Source organism: Dipodomys merriami, unplaced genomic scaffold, assembly GCF_024711535.1.
Source record: "Dipodomys merriami isolate MVZ:Mamm:240054 unplaced genomic scaffold, mDipMer1.0.p SCAF_9, whole genome shotgun sequence".
Classification (NCBI taxonomy): Eukaryota; Metazoa; Chordata; class Mammalia; order Rodentia; family Heteromyidae; genus Dipodomys; species Dipodomys merriami.
In genome coordinates this window covers 12,962,746-12,972,629 of record NW_027206512.1, presented here as the reverse complement: position 1 = coordinate 12,972,629, position 9,884 = coordinate 12,962,746, and the positions used below count along the sequence as shown (strand labels likewise).

The following is a 9,884-nucleotide window of genomic DNA, read 5'->3' as shown; positions in this document are numbered from 1 at the left end:
TTTTATGAAAGTGCATCTTTAATAAGCAAACTCCCCAGCCCCCTTTAAACATGGATAGAACACAAATTTAAGATGCATCTAGCTGTCAAAATTGTGTGCAAATAATGATCAATGGCGACTCCCTCAAATTATAAATTATGTTAAGGACTAACCTTTTTTATGCCTGGGCAAGATGCCAATTATTAACACAATTTGGATTGATTCTAGAAAGAGGATAACTTTGAGCTGAACGTATTTACAAGAGCTACTGTTCACTAGGAGCTAAGCAGCCCTGGCTGCCTTGTGCTTGTGTCCTATATGCAGGCTACTTTAGTATTGAGCTTAAAAAGTGGATTGGATCTCAGCTACCAAATTCTACGCCCAGTGTTGCATCCGCTGGCATCCAACATCTGACTAAATACTTAGAATCTACTTGACTGTTCTAACTGTGCTCAGATCCCTACAGCCCCACCCCTGCAGCCCACCACCAGCCTGGGGTGCGCCCACCATGCTGATGCTCAGAAGCCTATTTTTCCCCCTGGTCCTGGAGTAACCCAGTTTGGCTTCGTTGTTGATGAAGGACATCAACCCCAAGGAGGTCTCAATGAAGAGTGGGTGCTCCAGGACCAGCACGCTGTTACCTTGTCCTGGCAAAAGACTTTCTGGGCCTTTTTTCTTTTGACAGCTTGGATTAACAAAGCCTTGAAGCTTTCCAGTTGGCCCAGAAACGCCGCCCTCATGTCCACCCCTGCCATCGCGTGCCCTACGAAAGTGGCGTAGGTCACGCTGGGGACCAGGGGTTCCACCTGCTGATGAAAGAAGGGCGGTTCTGCTTATTCCACTGAATGCGAACCCCAAAGCCTTCTGGCTGGTTGAGTGACTTGAAAGGAAACTGGGATTCCCCATAGGAGATGGTGTCCACCGTAGGAGATGGAGTTCACCGCCCGGAGCGCTACCCTGACCACCTGCTGACACTGAAAGCCCATAAGGTCGTGTTTACAGATGAGCAGCGACTGGTCGATGACCAGCACTGGCCTTTCCTTCTTGTTGTTCCAGTGGTCCACCTCGGTCGGCAGCCACACTCTCTGAATCTCTCCGTCCTCCACCGGCTGGACCACTGCACGTATCTCCTCCACCGCCTGCTCCATGGTGCGGGGCTGGAACACGAAGTACTCCCTGCGTGTGGGATCGTGGACACTGAGTGGCCACAGCGTCTGGTGTGGAGGCGCGCCCGTTCCTGGCCTCCACCTCTGTTCTTTCGGTCTTCATGGAGTTTCTTTTGTTAATATCTCAGCAGAGCAGAGTTCAGATATTCAGTGAGGAAAAGAGAATTTAGCAAAGAGAATTTCTAGTGAAGGCCTAGGGGGAAGGAATCAGGCTCTTTAACAAGAAATAGAGACTAGGTTTAGGACCTTCTACAGTAGAAGATTATATATTCCACATAAGGAGTAGGGGCCTCCTACAAGGTGGTTTGGATTGATAAGAGGAACGTGGAGAGGGTCAAAGTTGAGGCTGTAGGCTGGTGATGGTGTGGTGGTGGTGGTGGTGGTGTGTGTATGTGTGTGTGTGTGTGTGTGTGTGTGTGTGTGTGTGTGTGTGTGTTGATTAGCAAGGGGTATGCATTTTGACTTTTCTTTCCTTGTTTTGTATTTTTATGGTATGGATCCGTAGAGGAGCATGGAGTGGGTGCAAAGTTGAGGCTGTAGGCTGGTGATGGTGTGGTGTGGTATGGTGTGTGTGTGTGTGTGTGTGTATGTGTTGCTTGTATTTTTGTATGTTGTGTGTTCTAGTCCTGGAGCTTGAACTGGGCACCTACGTGCTGTCTCTGTCTCTGTACCACTTGAGCCACAGCTCTACTTCTGGCATTTTGGTGATTAATTGGAGATCAGAGCATCAAGAACTTTCCTTCCCCAGACTGTCTTTGAACCGTGGTCCTCAGATCTTAGCCTCCTGAGTAGCAAGTGTTACAGGCTTGTGCTATGGATGCCCAGATTGCTTTAAATTTTTTCCATTCTCCATGATTTCTCTTCACCTGGGAAATCAGTACCTTATGTATATTTTCTGATGTTGTTCCTCATTGTGGAATCTTGATCAGAAATTTAAGGACAAGGGAATCAAGGGATCCACAGAGACCAACTTCTAAAGGAATAGAACAGGGTGAATCTGGAAAAGAAAATGAGAAAGTCCAGCACAGGGAAGTTTTAAAAACAGAACTTTGATTCCTAAATTGTGTCCCCAAGTAAGGCTTTCCAAGGAACCAGGCTTGCTGGTTCATGGGCCTGTGAAGTCATGTAATATGGAGGCATTTGTTGAGAGAGAAAGCATCCTCAGAGTTCCTAGATATCTGGCAGGCTGTTGATGCAGATTAGTCAGTAAGTACAGATTTGATTGATCAACTGTAGACGCATGGACTCCAAGCCTTGTTTGCACAGAAATAATTGTAGGGTTTTTTTTTGCTTTCTACAAAAATTGTTTTTTGCCTTCTGTAGAGAGTGGCTTAAGCCACTGCAGAATTTTCACCACTATCTGAATTGTTTCTGAATTGAAATTCTTAAAAATAAAGCTCCTGTGTATGCAACATTAATTATTAATTATTGATTTGTGTGTGTGTGAATTAAAAATAGACTTCTCTGGAGAGGAAATAAGAATGGCCAATAAACTAATGAAGAAATGTTCATCATTTCTGGCCATAAAAGAAATGCAAATCAAAACCACATTGAGATCCCACCTCACCCCATTTAGAATGGCCATTATCAAGAAATTTAATAACAGATACTGGTGGGGATGTGACCAAAAGGGAAAGCTACTACATTGTGGGAATGGAAACAGGTTCAACCACTCTGGAAAGTAGTATGGAGGTTCCTCAAAAGACTACACATAGAGCTTTCTTATGACCCAGCAATCCCACTTCTAGGTATTTACAAATGATCTCAAGACAATGACATACTAAAGCTACCATCACAACTATGTTCATTGCAGCATTATTTATCATAGCTAAGATACGGAACCAACCCAGATGCCCTTCCGTAGATGAATGAATCAAGAAAATGTGGTGTATATATAGAAATTCTATGCTTCCATAAGAAAGAATGGCATCGCCCCATTCATAAAGAAATGAAAAGACTTGGAAAAAATCATATTAAGGGATGTTCCCTTTCTTTTCACTCAGCCATCTTGTCAGCTGCTTTCGGTTGGGAGCTCTCCTACACGTAAGACAGGAAAATGGTGGTCACCAAGAAGAAGAAAAAGTCTCTGGAGTCGATCAACTCTAGACTCCAACTTGTTACGAAAAGTGGAGAGTATGTGCTGGGGTTCAAGCAGACTCTGAAGATAATCAGACAGGGCAAAGTCATCCTTGCCAACAACTTCCCAGCCTTGAGGGAATCTGAAATAGAATACTATGCTACTTTGGAAAAACTGGTGTTTATTACTGCAGTGGCAATAATATTGAACTAGGCACAGCATGTGGAAAATACTACAGAGTATGGACACTAGCTATCATTGATTCAGTGATTCTGATATCATTAGAAGCTTGCCAGAACAAACTGGAGAAAAGTAAGGAGTGCACAAATTTTCTTTAATAGATCTTGGCAGAGCTAGTTTAAAAACAAACAAACAAAAAATCATATTAAGTGACGTAAGTCAGACCCAAAGAAACATAAGCTCCATGATTTCCCTTATCTGTAATAATTTGTATATGTGTAGGATAGTCCTAGCAGAGGATCACAATAGCTCAATAGCTATGCACATATGACCATATAAAATGATGCTAATTGAAATGACCTCCAAGATATGGAAATGAGGATTTTTGTTATTGTTGATGTTGTTGTTTTTAATATATTGCATAAAGTTCTTTCTTTCTTTTTCTTTTTTCCTTTTGGTTTATCCCCTGTTTTTGATTCTGGTACCATGTGTTTTATATATACAGTTAGCTCATTTGGGGAAGGAAAGGTGAATAACAAAATGGTGAAACAAGGACCAAGGGTGAAACAATGCAACAGCAATACCAAGATGACACTAGGTTGGAAATGAACTTTACAACTTGGTGGGGGGAGGAGTTGGCGGGGAGGGAAAGTGGAAGAAGGAGAGAGTGGGTAACAATGTTCTTTAAGAAATGTACTCATTACATTATTTATGTAATTGTAGCCCCTCTGTACATCACCTTTACAACAAAACAAAATTAAATTAAAAAGAAAAAGAAAAAAAAGCCAAGATCTTTTGGCTCACACCTGTAATCCTAGCTACTCAGAAGACTGAGGATCACGGTTCAAAGTCACCCAGACAGGAAAGTTTGTGAACACTTATCTTCAATTAACCACCAGAAAACTGGAAGTGGTGCTGTGGCTCAAGTGGTAGAGTGCTCACCTTGAACTGAAGAGCTGAGGGACAACGCCCAGGTCCAGAGTTCAAGCCCCACAACTGACCAAAAACAACAACAACAATAACAGAAATTAATAAAAGTAGACGGGAACGTAAGTGTAAATAGAAGCATATGCAATTTGCCACACATATCTATAATATGCCTCTATTTTTGCTTTTTTTGTATGTATTTTTTATTGTAAAGAAACGGTACAGAGGGATTACACTTATATGAGAAAGGTAATGAGTACATTTCCTATCGAGCATTGTTACCCCCTCCTTTGTTTTCCCCTACCATCCCCTCCCTCTCCACCTGCCCAACTCCTCCCTACCCTCCACCCCGAAGTTGTAAAGTTCATTTTCAACATAGTGTCTTGTACATCTCATTGTTACAATGGTCAACCTGTATCCTTATTTCAGCATTTTGTTATTTCCTTTCCCTTCCTCAAATTAGAAAAATGTATATACAAGATTCAGGGTACCAGAATCAAATACAGTGAAAAAAGGGGTTATACCATGGGGGAAGAACATATAAAAGAAATGAAAACATCACATAGAACATTATAAATACATTAAAAATAACCCTCCAAAAGATAAAACCATTTGTGTCCCTATCTTATGTTTCATTTCACTTAGCATCATCTTATATCATCATATATACATGGCTTTTGACCTTTTCTGCTTGCGATGCACACACACACACACAAACACAAACACACACACATATTACACACACACAATGGTATTCTAAGCTTCCATCAGAAAGAATGATACTGCTCCATTTGTAAGGAAATGGAAAAACTTGGAAAAAATCATATTAAGTGAAGTAAGTCAAACCTAGGGTTTCTTCTATTCCTTCCTGGAATGTTTTCATGGTGTCTGCTTTGATTCTGAGGTCTTTGATCCATTTGGAGTTGATTCTGGTGCAGGGTGATACATAAGGATCTAGCTTTAGTTTTCTACAGCTATTTAACCAATTTTGCCAGCACCATTTACTGAAGAGACTGTCTTTCTTCCATTTTTTTAAGCTCCCTTATGGAAGATTAGGTGGCTATAAGTCTGTGGGTTCATTTCTTGGTCTTAAGTTCTATTCCATTGGTCCTGAGGTCTGTTCTTGTGCCAGTACCTAGCTGTTTTGATTACTATGGCCTTTGTAGCAGAGTTTGAAATTTGGTATTGATATTCTTCCAGCACTATTCTTTCTGTTAAGGATCGTTTTTGCTATCCTGGGTCTTTTATTGTTCCATATGAATTTTTGGATTGCTTCTTCTATTTCATTGAAGAATGAGATTAGAATATTAATAGGTATCACATTGGATATGTAGATAGCCTTTGGAAGTATTGCCATTTTCACGATGTTGAAATTCAGGAGCATGGGAGGTTTTTCCACTTCTAAGTTCTATTTTGGTTTCCTTTTTCAGTCTTTTAAAGTTTTCATCATAGAGATCCTTCACTTCTTTAGTTAATTCCTAGGTATTTAATTTTTTGTGGGGCTATTACCAAAGGACTTGCTTTTCTGATTTCAGCTACGCTCTTCTCATTGTTGGTATACAGAAAAGCCATTGACTTTTTTCGAAACTTTACCAAAGTTTAGAATCAGCTTGAGTAATTTAGTAGTGGAGTCTATGGGATTCTTTTTTTTTTAATTTAATTTTATTTTATTTGTGAACATACTGTACAGAGGAGTTACAATTACATAGGCAGGGTAATGCGTACATTTCTTACCAAGCATTGCAGCCTCCTCCTTTGTTTACCCTTCACATCCCTTCCCAGCCTCCCCCCTCCCCCCCATCCCAATCCTTCTCCTTCCCCCCTATCCCCCCCCTCCTGCACCGACGTTGTAAAGCTAGTTTTGGACAAGACAACTTGTACTTCTCATTGTTGCAACAGGTCCACCTATATCCTTAAACAACTGGTTTTTCCCCATCTCCTCCACAAGTTATACTGACATCAAATATAGTGAAAGCAGGGGTTATACTGTGGGGGAGGGACATACAAAGCAACAAAGAGATAATCTTATAAATGCGTTAGAAACACATGCATGAAAGAAAAAAACATTAAAATACACATCTAAGGGTTCATTTTCCTGACATCACATTATCTGACCTTTTCTGCTTGACTCATACATATATTAGATATTACAAATAAGGGAAACCATGGGACCTATGTTTCTTTGGGCCTGGCTTACTTCACTTAATATAATTTTTTCCAAGTTTTTCCATTTCCTAACAAATGGGGCAATGTCATTCTTTCTGATGGAGGCATAGAATTCCATTGTGTATATATACCACATTTTCTTGATCCATTCATCTACTGAGGGGCATCTGGGTTGGTTCCATATCTTAGGTATGGTAAATAATGCTGCAATAAACATAGTTGTGCTAGTAGCTTTAGTGTGGTCTTGTTTGTAAACATTTGGGTAAATGCCCAAAAGTGGGATTGCTGGGTCATAGGGGAGTTCTATGTGAAGTCTTTTGAGGAACCTCCATACTGCTTTCCAAAGTGGTTGAACAAGTTTACATTCCCACCAACAATGAAGTAAGGTTCCTTTCTGTCCACATCCCCTCCAGCATCTGTTGTTGTTAGAGTTCTTGATTTTTGCCATTCTAACTGGAGTGAGGTGATATCTCAATGTTGTTTTGATTTGCATTTCTTTTATGGCTAGGGATGTTGAACATTTCTTCATGTGTCTATTGGCCATCCTTTCTTCTTCAGAGAAGTTTCTCTTTAAGTCTTTCGCCCACTTATTTATTGGGCAGTTGTTTCTTTGAGGATTTGTTGTTGGGGGGTTTAATTTTTTGAGTTCCAAGTAAATTTTAGATATGAGACCCTTGTCCGTTGTATGGCTAGTAAAGATCTTCTCCCAATCCGTGGGTTTTCTATTGATCTTGCTAGCTATGTCATTTGCCCTGCAGAAGCTCTGCAACTTTATGCAATCCCATTTGTCCAACCTTTCTTTGATTTGTTGTGTTTCCGGGTCTCTATTCAGAAAATTTCGGCCTGAGCCAAGGAGACCTAGGGTTTCTCCTATTCCATCCTGTAATGTTTTCAGAGTGTCTGCTTTGAGTTCAAGGTCTTTGATCCATTTGGAGTTGATTCTGGTGCAGGGTGCTATATAAGGATCTAGCTTAAGTTTTCTACATGTAGCTAACCAATTTTGCCAGCACCATTTACTGAAGAGGTTGTTTTTCTTCCATTCTATTGTTTTAGCTCCCTTATCGAAGATTAGATGGCTATAAGTCTGTAGGTTCATTTCTGGGTTTTCAATTCTATTCCATTGGTCCTGAGGTCTGTTCTTATGCCAATACCAAGCTGTTTTGATTACTATGGCTTTATAGTAGAGTTTGAAGTTTGGTATTGATATTCTTCCAGCAGTGTTCTTTCCGTTGAGGAGCGTTTTTGCTATTCGGGGTCTTTGATTGTTCCATATGAATTTTTGGATTGCCTCTTCTATGTCCTTGAAGAATGAGGTTGGAATTTTGATAGGTATTGCGTTGAATTTGTAGATAGCCTTGGGAAGAATTGCCATTTTCACGATGTTGATCTTTCCAATCCAGGAGCATGGGAGATTTTGCCATTTTTTAAGTTCTGTGTTGATTTCCTTTTTTAAGATTTTAAAGTTTTCATCATAGTGGTCCTTCACTTCTTTAGTTAAGTAATTCCTAGGTATTTTATTTTTTGTGGGGCTATTACAAATGGAGTTGCTTTCCTAATTTCAGCCACACTTTTCTCATTGTTGGCATACAGAAAAACCATTGATTTTGGGGGGTTAATTTTATAACCTGCTACTTTGCCAAAGTTTTGAATCAGCTTGAGTAATTCTGGAGTGGAGTCTATGGGATTCTTTAAATACAAGATCATGTCATCTGCAAAGAGGGAGAGTTTTACTTCAGCTTTCTCTATTTGGATCCCCTTTATGTTTGCATCTTGTCTTGTTGCTGTAGCTAGGCATTCTAATACTAGATTGAAGAGATTCTTGGATTCTCAGTTTTGGTGTGGTTTCTTGGCCTTCATTGTGGTCTTGTTGGTTTTCTATGTGTAGTACATCTTTAAGCATCTTTTGTAGGGCTGGTTTGGTGGAGATATATTGTTTTAGTTTTTCTTTGCTATGGAAGGTTTTTATTTGACCTTCAATGTGAAGGAGAGGTTAACTGGGTACAGTATTCTTCGCCGATAGTTGTTTGTCTTTAGGGCATGGTATACATCATTCTTATTACCTTTTTTATGTAAGCATAACCCCTTTCTACATCACCTTGACAATAAAAATGTTGCCAAGTATGGTCTTGTTTGTGATCATTCAGGTAAATGCCCAAAAGTGGGATTGCTGGGTCATAGGGGAGTTCTATGTGGAGTCTTTTGAGGAACCTCCATACTACTTTCAGATGTGGTTGAACAAGTTTACACTCTCACCAACAATGCAGTAGGGTTCCCTTCTGTCCACATCCCCTCCAGCGTCTGTTGTTATTAGAGTTCTTGATTATAGCCATTCTAACTGGGGTGAGGTGGAATCTCAATGTTGTTTTGATTTGCATTTCTTTTATGGCTAGAGAGGTTGAGCATTTCTTCATGTGTCTATTGGCTATCCTTCTTTCCTCTTCACCGAAGTTTCTCTGTAAGTCTTTAGCCCACTTAGATATGGAACCAACCCAGATGCCTCTCAGTAGACAAATGGATCAAGAAAATGTGGTATATATACACAATGGAATCTTACACCTCCATCAGAAAGAATGACATTGCCCCATTTGTTAGGGATTGGAAAGACTTGAAAAAAATTATATTAAATGAAGTAAGCCAGGCCCAAAGAAACATAGGTCCCATGGTTTCCCTTATTTGCAATATCTAGTATATGTCTGAGACAAGCAGAAAAGGTCAGATAAGTTGATGTTAGGCAAAATGAACCCCAAGATAAGGACTCAAATGGCTTTTCTCTCTTGCTATTGGTTCTAACATATTTATAAGGTGCTTTTTTTTGTTGCTTTGTATGTCCCTACCCCACGTTATAACCCCTGTTTTCACTGTATTTGATGTTGGTATAATTTGTGGAGGGGAAGGGAAAAAGCAAATTGTTTAAATAGGGATACAGGTGGATCCATTGCAACAATGAAAGGTACAAGATGCTATGTCGAAAAACGAACTTTACAACTTTGGTGGGGGTGGGGGTGGTGGTGGTGGAGAAATTGGAGGCCGGGATGGTAAGGGGAAACAAAGGAGGAGGCAACAATGCTTGATAAGAAATGTACTCATTACCTTGCCCATGTAATTGTAACCCCTCTGTACAGTATTTGCACAATAAAAAAGCTTATTAATAATAAGAAAATGTTGCGAAGTAAGTGAGATCAAATGCAGTTCAATATTCTGCATATAGTAGACAGTTCTGCTCTACTGGGTCTTACATAAAAACAATTAAAATGCAAAGCGAATTTTCTTGCTTCTTTTTTCTTAGCTAGGATTGTTTTATAAAAAAGACTAACATGCCTTTAGAGAATATGGAAGCAAAATTGAAGAAATGCCTCTTCATCCTAGATGGCTCATTAGTTTACCAAAAA

At 39.9% G+C, this 9,884-nt stretch overlaps 2 pseudogenes across 1 annotated transcript; one reads left to right on the top strand and one right to left on the bottom strand.

The window, feature by feature from the left end:
- Positions 1-408: 408 nt before the first annotated feature.
- Positions 409-2,730, bottom strand: LOC138820948 (tumor protein p63-regulated gene 1-like protein pseudogene; annotated as a pseudogene). Its single transcript, XR_011370021.1, has 2 exons — positions 2,708-2,730; positions 409-1,242 (listed from the first exon to the last, which is right to left on the bottom strand). The product of XR_011370021.1 is annotated as a tumor protein p63-regulated gene 1-like protein pseudogene (transcript).
- A 471-nt stretch (positions 2,731-3,201) lies between these two features.
- LOC138820720 (large ribosomal subunit protein eL30 pseudogene) lies at positions 3,202-3,538 on the top strand (annotated as a pseudogene).
- The last annotated feature ends 6,346 nt before the right edge of the window (positions 3,539-9,884 follow it).